The 13,480-nt window shown below is 40.3% G+C and overlaps 1 protein-coding gene and 1 long non-coding RNA gene across 35 annotated transcripts in view; one reads left to right on the top strand and one right to left on the bottom strand.

Annotated features, from left to right (window-relative positions):
• Positions 1-13,480, bottom strand: part of LOC111249415 (uncharacterized) — a 39,056-nt gene that overhangs the window by 15,246 nt on the left and 10,330 nt on the right. For 18 of the 20 annotated variants that reach the window (XR_015325679.1, XR_015325683.1, XR_015325685.1 and 15 more), the window contains exons 2-3: positions 6,793-6,979; positions 6,036-6,260 (exon numbers count right to left, since the gene is read on the bottom strand). This is a non-coding gene — a long non-coding RNA (uncharacterized LOC111249415). Of the gene's footprint in view, positions 1-4,614; positions 5,427-5,866; positions 6,261-6,792; positions 6,980-13,480 lie in introns of those variants that run through there. The other 2 variants (XR_015325693.1, XR_015325690.1) reach the window with 2 other exon arrangements.
• The window catches only part of LOC111249414 (nose resistant to fluoxetine protein 6-like), a 39,944-nt gene that overhangs the window by 20,494 nt on the left and 5,970 nt on the right, over positions 1-13,480 (top strand). For 14 of the 15 annotated variants that reach the window (XR_015325675.1, XR_015325673.1, XR_015325677.1 and 11 more), the window contains one exon: positions 9,296-10,763. The exons of the other annotated variant lie outside the window; for it this stretch is intronic. The gene's annotated coding sequence lies outside the window, so the exon portion shown is untranslated. Of the gene's footprint in view, positions 1-9,295; positions 10,764-13,480 lie in introns of those variants that run through there. 15 annotated transcript variants of the gene reach the window in all.

Below are 13,480 nucleotides of genomic sequence, written 5' to 3'. Positions count from 1 at the left end.
GCCATTGCCCCGGTCGTGATTATAAATTTTTGTCATAAATGCAGAAAGTCGTCGTAGCTTATCATATATATATTATGGATTACCCAATGTTTTTCGATACGCGCAACACGGAGTGCCTTGGGTGTGAACGATCTATTTTTGAGCTAATTTAATTAAGAGGTAAAAAATTTGCATGACTTTGAAATCGTAAACAAAGCGTCCCATAAATTCATGTCTGATACTTGTGGCAGCTATAAATCCAAACAACTTGTTTATGACTATCGGCACAAAGATGTGGATGTTCAGGCAACATCAAAGTTGATCTAGACATTCCCTTGCTCTAAACAGGAAGACTAATTCAGAAAATCATCGTATTATTTTCTATATAATTGTCAAGTTAAAGTTCCTCAACAGACTTATTTGATGTTGCCGAGCTACAAGAACATGGTCCACGATGTTGGGCGATAACTGATTTGATGCTTCTTGTAGCATGGTTCGTAGGATGGGAGACTGCGGGCGGTTGTTGAATATTTTTTTAGAACCCATAACAACCCAATGATCAGCCCAAGAAATGCCGGTGTTTGGTCCTGTGTCGACCCATTGTACGTGTTTACGTTTCACCCCGATTACACAGACAATCGATAATAGGACGGTTCTCTCCTTTAGAACACTCATAGGAAATTGCTTAAAAATCTAAAGTTCACATTGGAAAGTGGAGTTGAAGGAAAACTAGTCAGATTATATACGATTTGTGTATGTCGATAGAAGCAGGATTTCAGCGAGCGGCATTTCTCAGCGCTATCCAAACGCTGACCATACTGTACTGCTACACGGCGTAGATCCATGTGCTGAATGAATTTGGACGATAATTTATGCAAAAGTGCTAGTAAAGGTAACATTTGTTGACATCATGGTATCTTGATGAATCTATGGGTATCAGGAAGCTGAACCATGTACAATAGTCGCCATACGCGTTCAAAAGGTGCACACGCAACCACTTCGTTAGGCCTATTGAACCTTTAGCATCTATAGTAAAGTTACTTCTTACCATTACATCAAAGCTCTTACCACCACACGCTACGTACTGATGGCTAAAATCATGTTTTGTTAATTACTAATTATGAGAACGTGTACGATAGACAAACGAACCAGGCCTATGTATGCAAAATAAAACGTCCCTACATCGTTGAGCCTTAACTAGGCCAGGACTTTCACCTCTGGGGCCATTTTCCACCGCTGAATATTTTATAATCTTCGAAATCAAATTTACGATCTATCAACTAAAGTTTTACGTAAGTTGCAACGTCGAATTATTCTATTGATTCGCACAGTGGAAATAGCTTCAACTTGACCTTGGCAGTAGCTGACGCGCAGTCTAGGCAGACCTAGAGATGACCTATGAGATTTTATTCCGTTTAGGTCGAAAGAATGGTGGGCTTATGTTATTAAATTGCTTCATCAGTCGAGATAATACCATGTGAGAAAGCTTGTTTTCGACACTGGGGCTACTGTTCGCAATTTCTGAAGGACGACTTTATGCTAAGCCTTAATTTATGGCCTGGTAAACAGCAGAATACATTTAGATATGATTCTTCCCAGACAGTTAAAAAAATGTTGCAGATATGTTCTTCCTATTTGATTTGGTAACTAATAAGGGACTCCTAGCATTGATCTTACGTTCCGCGTAGTCTAGGGTATGTATTCATCAGTAGTTCGGCAGCAATCTCTTTACGAGATTTCATAATTTTACGGTACGGGAAATTTCCCACTTAATACTCCGAGTTAGCTGTGTTACGATACCGGAAGACCAGAACAACTAGTAGTCTAAATTCATTTGTCGCAACGTCGCCGCTGATCTCATTGCCCGATACGAAAAACCGTAACATCAGATCAAAATGGGTACAAATCAAAAGAACTACCCAGGTTACGCGCAGGCACCCACAAACCCAGCAGTCCTACAGTCCCTAATACGTATGTCTTAGCTAAGCATTAGAATATTCGCAGTAACGCTCAACGCATAAGAACCGGAAATCGACCCGTAATTTACAATTTACTGATCAAGGATTCCGATCGCGTAATCGCGAAACGCAACGGCTGTTGAGCGTGCATCGTCTGACTCTATTGACATCAGCTCACACTGCTGAGGACATTGCAGACGACATTGCCGCTGCCGGCCTCTTGATATTGTGTACTAATTCGGTGGAGGCACTGTTGTGGTTATGCGCGTTTATGTCAACGGATCGCGAGATTTGCCCACCTTACGAACAAGCTGCAAACAGAATAATCAATGGCTATGGTTCTTTACATGTAGCGAACGATTCCCCCGGATGCCATAAGCAATCGGCCCGTTCTGTGGCTCAGTGTGAGGAAGCAGTCGCGCGGGTACTTGACACCCATGAGGCGCGAATCACTGCCCCTGAATATCTGAAACTGGAAAGCGACGAACTATTCCATGTCGCTGCCGGCAGCATAAAAAAAAGCTAAAATGGCAAATCGATCGGCCGATAAATGTTGTAAACAATCTTCTAGCCAAGTAAAGGTGTGAGGAAAATAAATAATGATGGGAGAAAGTAGACGAGAAAATACTTGTGCTGGGGACGTTTTATACGATTAGTCGTTGGATAAGTGATTTGGGCTCATTTGCAGCCTCGCTTTGTGGGTCTTTGATCTTTGGCTGTGTGTTAAATGCGAGGTGGTGTAGGGCGCCTTTCGATTCATCATCTACTCCACAAGTAGGAACTCGTTTCCCTAGTTCCATTGAATAGGCCTAGATTACTGGCTGGCTAACAAAACTTAGATCTTCTATAAATCAATGCTGTGATACTGGTGAGGTGAAACATTCAGATACTTTAAAGAAGCCAAATAAACGAATGTGACTCAGATACGATGTACAGCTGATATGAAGGAATCACTGGAACTACGGTTTACCTATTTGTGTGAACAAAGCCATTTGGATGCTTATAGAATTAAACATGAGTTGCTTGGATTGTTTATTTTCCATGCCTCACGGTAAGTTCAAGTATAAAGATGTCAATGATTTTTTCTATATCTGCGAATCAATAGAAGATAGAATTAATGGCCAGTCAAGTTCTGGTTTACCTTACTTTTATATATGACCATTATCACAAAGTCCTTACCGGTGCAAGGGGTGCGTATACAACGTATGATAACGGACCCAGACCTCTTCGGCATAGTACTACCACCTACGACACCCAAAAGCTACCTAACATTCTTTTTAAATAGCATGAGCTAAAATGTCTCAGCTTAAACGGGAACCAATCGACCTGGATCATGTGCAATCAGGAACTCAGATTTATTATCAATATTATTTGATTTGTTCAATACAATACTTTGTATAAAAGAACGCATGCTATAAATGATCATATATATATATATATATATATAGCAATGAGAACATTAATCAGCAACATGCGCATGATCAAGGTGCAGGGAAAAGTTCACGCTATACATTGGTATTTTGTCGTATGTAATATGTCCGATTCAATGTTGAACCCGGCCTTTGTTGTCCTATACGTGAGCTTGTCTATTAAGCTTATATGTCGTCTGTAGTATTTTGCTATAGATGCTTGTTTATGACGCTGGCAATGCCAATACGGATTACTCTATTGTCATAGTACCATATCAAAGTTTTTGTCAATAATCTATGGCTGTAAATAATTGCTTTTATATGTATTACGGTTATATGTCACTTTTATGCTTGCTTAGTATTGACTAAGCTGGGGTGTTGATCATAGTTTCGCACTATACAAGGTACTTCAGAGCCGCAGGTCACTTTTCAATAGGTAAGTAAATGTCCGACTCGATAAATTAAAGTGGTAAAGGTTGAAGTTGGGAACAATTAACTTAGCAGATAGAACATCAATGGCGATGTAGAGAATTCTGCTTCGATTGAAAACGTTGGCTATGCACATAAAAATGAAGATTTGCTTTTATCAATGTACCAATGCTTGTTTAAAAGGCTCAAGACGTTATGGGTAAAATAATGAAGAATTTCAATTCATCATTGAACGTGCCTCTCGTTTGCTTTGAGATAAAATTTCTTAGAATTTTTCCATTATAGCAAAAAAAAAAGAAGATATTTGTGTCAAGTTGGTACCGTAACAAGCAAATCACGGACTGAGGCTAACGACAGAAGAGTGAGATATGCCTTCGAAAGGAGCTGATGTTTTCAATTAACAACGACTACTTCAGTGACAGAGATTCTCGAATAATAGGATTTAAAAAAAAATTGAAAACAAGCTTTGCTTGAGCTTCTTCATATGTCTGGCAATAGCAGTGGTCAAGCAATTGCCCCTCCCGAGAATAAAAAATCGCCGATGGCCGTACTGATTTCGACGCATCTATGGGAAAATGGGGACGAGCCGAGCTGGTTGGTATCGTCAGACTGAACCCCGTTCAGCAGATTAAATCGAATGCGTTTTTGTTAGAAATACCCGGTACCTTTTAGAATATGTATCGTTTCTTTATTATCAGTATCACATACGCATTGTATTTAACAATTGATACCTCGGGTACCTGTATGATACCAACTGATAGCCCGGCTAAAAGCTTGTTATTTCTTGAGCTCTAGCTAGATACTCGAGAGTACCAAAAACAGACTATTACCTTCCACAGTTTAGATTTATTTCAGTTTTTGCTGACTTTATTGGTGTTTGGATGCTATGAACAGGCACACAAATAATGATTTTGCGTTATGTAGTGTTCGGCTATAGGGGAAAGTTGTTAGACACTTTTATTTCGAGGCTGCAATTGATTATTCTTATTATTATTATTATAATGAGTAATTTTTAATCAACCAACTGAACTTGATAATAAAAATAAGCTTTTTCAATCAAAGTAGTATACTTATCACACCGTTACATGAAGTGCTATTTATTTAGTTAGTATTTTACGGTAAATGTCGACTTTTAATGCCAAAATAAATGCCGAGGTCCCACGGTCCCATTGAAGCTTTATCATCGATTGTTTATCTATTGCTAGTGATAACGGACGATGATGATGACAGCAGATTCTATGAAACAGATCACAGCGTCGTATTTTGTTTGTATCGACGGAACACGTTTCGTTGATAGGACAGCTAGCTGATTTATTAACTTCACTGTTTCCTTGGAATAACTTTAACGCTAACGGTACATGCAGCTCGAAACAAAATAACGTTGCCCTAATAGGACATACGAATATATATGGTAATTATAACGCCACGCTATTACTCGCTATTAGCCAAGCTTCTTGGTTAGCTTCGAAGATTGTAAGTGATAGACCAGTTTAACAATACATTGTATCATCCACTGCTACCACATACGTATAGATGTTTTGCCTAAGATCCTCCGTATGGGCCTATCACGTTCCGTGCACCTGATCTTCATCACATGTCAGCTTAACGATTGTTATTTGTTTCTGCGGGATACATTACTTCGCCTCTGATACTGCGTCGGATATTTATGTACACGAACATAGGAACAAACACAAGTACAGAAACAGTATCTTTCAAATACATATGTAACTGACTAGTAGCCCCCACCTTCTAACTGAACAAAGCGTCTCTTTGAAGAAGTACGTTTTGTAGTAGATGTATAGTTCGGGATCTATACATCTACGATACTAATCTCGTTACCGGTGCTACCGGAAACGCCAGTAATCAATAAAATAACATCGATAATAATTAGCCAAATGAAAGAATTGTGGTTGGCAGACCCTCTCATTGTTAGTTATTTGTGATTTACCTTTTCGTTTCATGTGTCTGCCAAAAGAGACTTCAAGCGTTCATGTTTGCGTATAACATCTCATGCGGTGTCACAATGTGGCATTAGCTCAAGTTAAAAGTTGCAAGAAAAAGCTGGAATAAGTTGATTTATAGAGTATGTACCTTATATTTCTACGGTATCCGCTACAATCACAGCCAAGCAGCTGGCTCACAGTATATGTTGGTAGAATCTTGATACGGGATAGGCCGAAAGTCTCTGTACAACCCCAACCGGTTAGCTATCCAAAGACTCTTGGCCCAATTTAGATTGGTTCCATATAGAAAGTGATACCTTGTTTCAGCTGAAGTAAACATCATTTTGCAGGCCATAAGGTGCCTGTTACAGTCATCATGTAATCCAACGGTCGAACACCCGAAATACACGCGTTACGGTTTAACACAGGAGCATGCTGACATGATTTGGACATAGCACTGCTACGAAAGATCCAGATCGAGTGTTGCGGCACTTGTTTGGAATGGATTTCGGCCATTTGTCAGTTTCCGATTTTAACCATTTCTGCGGATCACTCAGATAAATACAGAAATCGAGAAATTCGTCAAAAGACGTAAGCGATAAATCGATTTCAATCGATAGGATGGCTAGCCCTATACTAACTACAGGCTGAAAATAGCCCTAAATAGATTGCTCCCTCTTGAAGTCGGTATCATTTTTAATTAAATACTTCTATTTACTACAACATCCAATCAGCGTCATCGTATCTGTATGTATCAAGCACTTACAGATACGTGCGCTGCGATATTTCCCTTTATTTCATATACGAGCATAACTCTTAAGGTGTCATCGTGCAATTGTGCCCTTCACCGAATACGTCCGTCATTCATAGCATGATTTAATCATGCATAACATGATTGACAACGCGATACTAGATGACCTCTTGGAAATATCTGCAGTTTGGCAGTCAGTGCTTATTTGACGCTGGCCGTCGGTCTATGGGCAAGTGTTTGGTATCCCCGATTCTAATCATCTTCGTCATATTCTGCGTATTGTCTTTCTTCCCCCGTTCTGTGCAATTCCTGTTGATACTTACCATCTCGATAAGCTTAATGGAATGGTTGTTTTTGCATTGTAGGCTGCTATTTGATTTGTCGGTCGATTAGCACATTAGCGGAAACTTCCCCCAGGGCGTATTCGGGGGTCCGCAATGTGCTTGAACTGAACGGACTATTTTATAAGAGGGAGAAAACGATGACAACAGCCGAAGCAACAAAAACAAGCTGAAATAATCAAAGATACAGGAGGATCGGTTAGATAAGGGGTCTTCGTAAAAAATTGCGCCGTTCGTATATATATATATATAGCAGCATTACTGGTCATGATTGCTTTATGTGACATTTGTGGGATTGCAGTTAGATGAAAATAGATCTACCTAAATCCTTGTCATCAGGAAGATGAGATGCATATATGTAGAAAATTTCGAATTACTGCTAGGAGGTAGGGGTTCCTCGAAGCGATATTCGCACTGGTATTAAGGAAAGTAAAGGTCCATCGGAGCATTTATCTTAAAATAATGGTTCACTTACTTATTGAAACGGAAGCTAATGACTTTTTTAAAATTTTTAATATGAAAATTTAGTTTTTGAACAACATTTAGAAATCCACAAGACAAGACCTGTTGACCGCTGTGACACCAGTTTTTGCTCTACAAACAAAAGCTAACGACCTCTATTTTGCATATATATAGCGTTACTCATTACGTCGCAAGTAGGCCGATGTCGTAGCATTTGATGTCTCCTTTACTCTACATTTTATAGATTTACGAGTGGCGTTTATAGCCATATAGTGGCTAGCATAGATCTTATTAAGTTAACAGTAAGAAGCACGAATGCTACATGAGATTGTCATTTCTGCATTTTAATTCAATTATCTTATGAACCTGCCGCGCTCGTGCTTGACGTCCTCTGTATGCACATGCACCCCATATAGGGGGCAGACATAAGACATCGACTAGTGACATGAAACTACTGATTTTGTCCTAAGTCTTGAGTGAAACAAGTACATCGCTCGGAGGTTTGTAGCTAACTTTTCCTATAATATTCACCCTAGATTGCTCGTTCTACGTCTCTAGACAACGCTATCAAACGTGTACTAACCATTACTCGTTTATAGACCACTACAGGTATACTGAATAAAGTTATACCTTGAAGAAGTTTAGTCACCGCTCACCAGTAATTTCATTACCGTTATTTCTGCCAGCTCTAAGCGTTTGATCGCCAGTTGTTCGAGGGCCGTGTTAGGCAACCCTCAATATTTGTGAACCACGCGCGGTCAATATGGCCTGCATGCACACCGCACTGTCGTGGTAGACGGTGTCTGTATGGGGGAATGAGGGGACGGATGTCTTGAAATTAAGACAAATAACCTAAATAGCGGCGGTTCCCGCTCGACGCTCGCCATTGATTTACAGATCCATGAACGACCCATTTAGCGAGTAGCCGTCACAAGCCGACCGTCAACATACATTTTTACTTCTATACGAGCAGTGCCTAAAACGCTGAAACTGAGTATTATGACGGCAACAGCTGATGCTCCTGCACCCCCTAGCGCTGCACCTGATACCTACGGTTCGATGCTTGCTCGCTGATACGCCAGTATATTTATTTGTTTCATCACTTTTTTGTCCAATGACGAAAATAAACGAAATGTTGATCATTCCGATGGACGTAACTGTTGTGATAATATCCAACGCCGCCGCGCGTAGTAACAGCAACGGTGGGTGTCTCTCTACTCGATGTAACGGCCCCGATAATGATGCAAATGCTGTTACCATAGTACGAGTAATCCGCTATATGACACTTGTTGGCAACTGATATGGTTTTTTTTCTATAGTTAATACTACCGAACGGTAGTTAGTCCGTATGGCTTAGTTTTTATAAGTGTCGTTGCTGTTGTTGTCATCTAATTATGTATTGCGTATCTCGTACGCTTATACAATTCACCCAAGGCGACGACGATGATGATTTGATCAAAGCTTTACATTAGAATTATGCACGATATGGTCATTACGATGTTCGAGAAGTATGGGTTTATTTGGGGTATGGATTTACAATATGGGTATAGCGTGTAGCATGAGATGGTTAATGCAAAGACTTCTTGCCCAGGTTAGGTATAGCTTCGTTGAGGTTATTAGGTCGGGGCATCTAAATACATCTTATATTCTAACATAGTGTTACTCCATTAAACCAGCACCATTTTGCTTGATGACCTTTTGCCCTTTTTTTTTGCTAAGACCACAATAGAGCATCGCTGCAGAGCTCCTATGATTTCTGGACGAAAAATTGCCATAGAGGATCTTTGCATCGCTCCGCTGAAATTAGATTAACCACTAAAGGAGTTTTTTCAGAGACCGAAACAGATGAAAATCTGATGGTGTCAAATTTATACCATACGACGTATGGTTTAAGGGTTCTGATTAAAGTTCCCTTAATTTTTGCCGATTCGTCTGGCATTGTCGTGAGGGAAAACGACGCCGTTCGTGTTCACTAGTTCCAATCGATTTTTGCTAATGGTTTTTTGTTGTTGTGTGTTTTCAGTTGTTGACAGTAGGGGTCTCACAGTGCACGACTTTCTTCCAATCCAATCGATCGCACAGCATCATCTTCTTCAACGTCAATCTGGGCCTAGTCACAGATTGTGAAGCACAGCTTTACGTGCACATCATTATTGTATATAGTCCAGCTTCGATCATCTATGAGGAAGAGCCCCAGAAATGGTTTGATCCCGTTGCCCCTGTGTAGAGTGTCGCAGATGTGAATACGGTCTAGTAAATTCTTATATTTAAATTTTTGTGACGCCAAAATGCCGGGGTTCTCTTTATGGCCAGATTTCTTTAAATGGTTCTTAACTAGTTGCTGATGGATGCTACGTTTATTGAAGATGTCGTGACTACTCACGTGCCGGTGTTGCTCAATCTTGGCAACAGTGGCATCGACTTTCTTCATAATAACAAGACCACCACAGGAGGAGCGCCTTTTACATCGAAACGAAGGCGACAGAACCATTTTTGGGCTATGTCCTCCGCTAACGCACCTTGACCATAAACAGTCGGATTTTTATGTGGGTCTGGGTAGCATTTGTGCCTTTGTCGTAATAGAATTGTAAAATATAGTAAGTCTTTGTGATGCTTCTCGCTGCATAGACTTGGAAAGGAATTACTGATTATAAGAAAAATTAGCGACGCCTGTGCTCTGTAATGGAACTTTCTGCAATAATGTTTTCAACATTGGCACATCTATCTGTCCATATTCTTCGAATAATAATACATCAAAAAATTTTCCAAACAAAGTTTTCTAAGAGAAAACAAGACGTTGCTGATTGATTGGGGATGGCCGCTAGTGAGGGAAGCCGTCTTGGTTCGACCCCTCGTATCCAACTGGCTAGACGTATTTTTGTATTGTAGTGCTTAAGCGAGAGCGTGCCGAGATAAAACAAGGTAGGACGATACAACGGAAACGGATTTCGGTTAGCCGTACCGTCAGAAATACGACACATATCTATTACCTACTGCGCTCATGAATCACAGAAAGCGGAAAGTATCGTTTGAGCTCATTATTTAGGTATAGTAATTTCACCGAAAGGCCGCGATAACATACGTCGCTCTTTGTCTACACTATGATTGCCACCGATTTACAAGACTTTGACGATATCTAAAGCGATCGCTTTCCTAAGTGTCCTAAGGTTCTCTTCGAAGATGGCACCGCATTCGATATTACATAAATGCACCCTTTGGGAAAGTATGGCGGCATCAAGTAAAATCACAGGTGCATATATTGCACTGTCGGACTCGCGTGATGGTAGCGTATTTGTTTACGTTTGTAAGCAGCACTTAGCACGGCGGGGTGAAACCTGGCGGGAGCACACCGTTCGTTTTGCGTCAAACCTTCGTATGCAACAAATTAACTAGGTACTGATAAAGCTTTATTTGACTGTCATTCTGAAGTCACGCCTGATTATGAAGCAGTGAACGTTCGTTGGGCCAATGAATAAATAGTGTATATTTAAGATGAGCTCAATTTTCGATACCGATATAAAATTAAGCAAGAAAAAAGGAAACGTCAACACCTCGCTCCTCAGGCGTCGCAAAAGTCATGGGATTTTTTATGTGGATCCGGCGCTAACGAATTGCAAATTATTATTAAACAAAGTGTCTTTGAAATTAAAAGGTTCGCCTCAACAGAAGCGAAGCAGAGATTCATCAGAGTCTCTATAAAAATAGCCTTCAGCTCGCTATTTGCGCATCATTACACCTCGAACGGCTAACGATCTTCTCCTGGTATATAGTACTCGATGCTATTTGTGAAAACGGAATGTCTAAAGCTATTTTCCATACGACAGTTAGAACTATTTTATAACTATACTATGCATGAAAATTTGCTTTATTTAATTCGCGCGATAAGGTCACTTGAGGCAGGACAACCGACATTTCGGTGGCCTATCGGCTCCTTTCAGCGTGTCGGGAGCAATTCAGGTTCTATTGATTGTTTTCTAACGTCGCATAGGTTTGGGGAGGAAACAGGATCTGTCCAGGGTGGTAACGTTTTCAGTCAATGTGTTTAATGGCACGCGATGCCCACGCAGCAAACTGCGTCGTAAGAACCAATAACGGATATCCTTGTCGGTGGCTAAATTGAATCCTATTAATTACCACATCGTATCACACAGCTATCGCTCTTTTACCGATATGTGCAACGGTAAAAACCAACAAAAGCAAGAGATGCCCGCGCGACAAGCACCCAGCTGAGCTAATTGATATTCCTATTAGCCTTACATATAAGATCATTCATTTCTTTCCCTAACCGCCTTCTTAACAATAGTTACTCATAAATGTGAGACGGTTAGGTTATGTTTGTAATCGCCTTAAAGTATAGTCAAATTCGTTTGAACTTGAGCAAGATCAAGAAGCGTTTAGCTTATGTAATGAATTTGTGCCAACAAGAAGATCTAAATTCTACTCTTCAAAGGGACACTGTTTGGAAAGATCCGTCCGATAAACCACGATATCACACACCCGAAGGCGAGCCTAGCCAACGACAAATACGACACGACAGATGTGATTCAATACAGAACCATATAGGAGCGTATTGTAACTTGGTCAACAAAGTTTATTCAGCTGCAATGACTGTCTGCGTGTATCATTTACCGAGTTAACTATGGTAAAATATGCTAGCATATATAAGATAACCTTCAGCTACAGCGTCTGGTAAATACTGGTACAATTTTCATATTAATTTCATGTTCCGGTCTGGACCCATTTTGGTGCTTACGTCGGCTAAAATCGTAGGGTCTTCTTTATTGGTGTTCAATTGAATATAGTTTCTACGTTGCGACATCCTGTGTGTCTCAACTGTCGGGCGAATCAATCAGTCGAAACGAAAACAAGTATTTCGCAGCTCCGATAGCACTAACTTAAATTTTTTGGTTGTTACGCCTTGATCGTATGCTTCTTTTTCTTATAAAAAAAAAAAGTGTATTTTTTTCGGTGATGGCTCAAGGTGTTCTCGGTTAGAATGGAATAGATATTATCTGAACGTAATTCTGATCTACACGTCTGATTTATTCAGTTATCCTTAGACCCGGTTGGTGAATTGAACAGCTAATATGCCGACTTATTCCCCAATGTGTCTTAGAAAAAGCTAATGTTTCTGCCATCAAGCTTACCATGGTTTAACTAATTACACTTCTTCACCAAGGTAATTGGTACCTATACGATCTTTTATTTCTTGCAACCGCTGAATGCGATAAACGCATCATGCCGCGTGCAGCTGATCAGCTTCAGATACCCTAATGAAAAATGCTCACGAAGCAACAACGGTGATCTATACCACAGAGCAATATTATGGCTTAAATCTTAAATGCTTGGCCAGACACTGTGACCTGGTCCCATTGCTTTCACCCGAGTCACTAGTAGTTATTGTTTATCTTACCCGATGAACGCTTCCAAAGTTAGCGATTCGTAAAGCTTCCTCAAGCTTTACCTTCAGCGACCTATCACGTTCATCTTCGTCGCAACAGGGAACAACTACTGGCAACACTATACGTCTGTATGAAGATGTCTGTCATGTTTCTCATCGATGTAACTTTAATAAAAGATTAATCTTATTTGTTGTAAATAACAGTATATGACGGCTCAAATAAGTGAATCGCTAGAGAAAAACACAAAAGCAAAAACGTTCGAGCCTCCGCGGCTGGACTAGATCCCATAAGTTGTAAAGAAAGTTTCCTTCAACCTTGCCAAGTTACTGCTGGCTGTAAACAAACGAATGATTCGTTTCGTATAAATGGTTGAATTGCTTACCCAAGCTTCTAATCTCGATTGCTAGTCCCAAACTAGATATACTGTTTCGAAATTAATCCTTATGCAATCGTATTAGTCACAGTTGGACCGAAAACGTCGTCAGTACTCGTCATTGACCAGCTAGCAACGGACGTAAACACCGAAAGATACCAGTCTATCTTAATGTAACATATTTATTTTGTCAAATGTCAAAATATTCAAGTTTTGATTTGGAACGTGATTGTTCTCGCATACGAGTAGGGTCTGAGACGTTTCGTTTTTCTGTTACGGACGCGCGTGCTCATCAATTGCCGAACACTGCTCGTATATCGGTGACATTTCCAAGAAAACGGTTTTATGGTCCAACGCGGTATAAATAAGACGCGGCCCTACGCCTCTCAAGGCACAAGCCTTAAAAACGTGTACGTCAGGAATTCTCCGAATC

Source organism: Varroa destructor, unplaced genomic scaffold, assembly GCF_002443255.2.
Source record: "Varroa destructor unplaced genomic scaffold, Vdes_3.0 BEIS01000004.1, whole genome shotgun sequence".
NCBI classification, from domain to species: Eukaryota; Metazoa; Arthropoda; class Arachnida; order Mesostigmata; family Varroidae; genus Varroa; species Varroa destructor.
The sequence above is the reverse complement of the archived record's forward strand: the minus strand, read 5'-3'. Positions and strand labels throughout refer to the sequence as shown.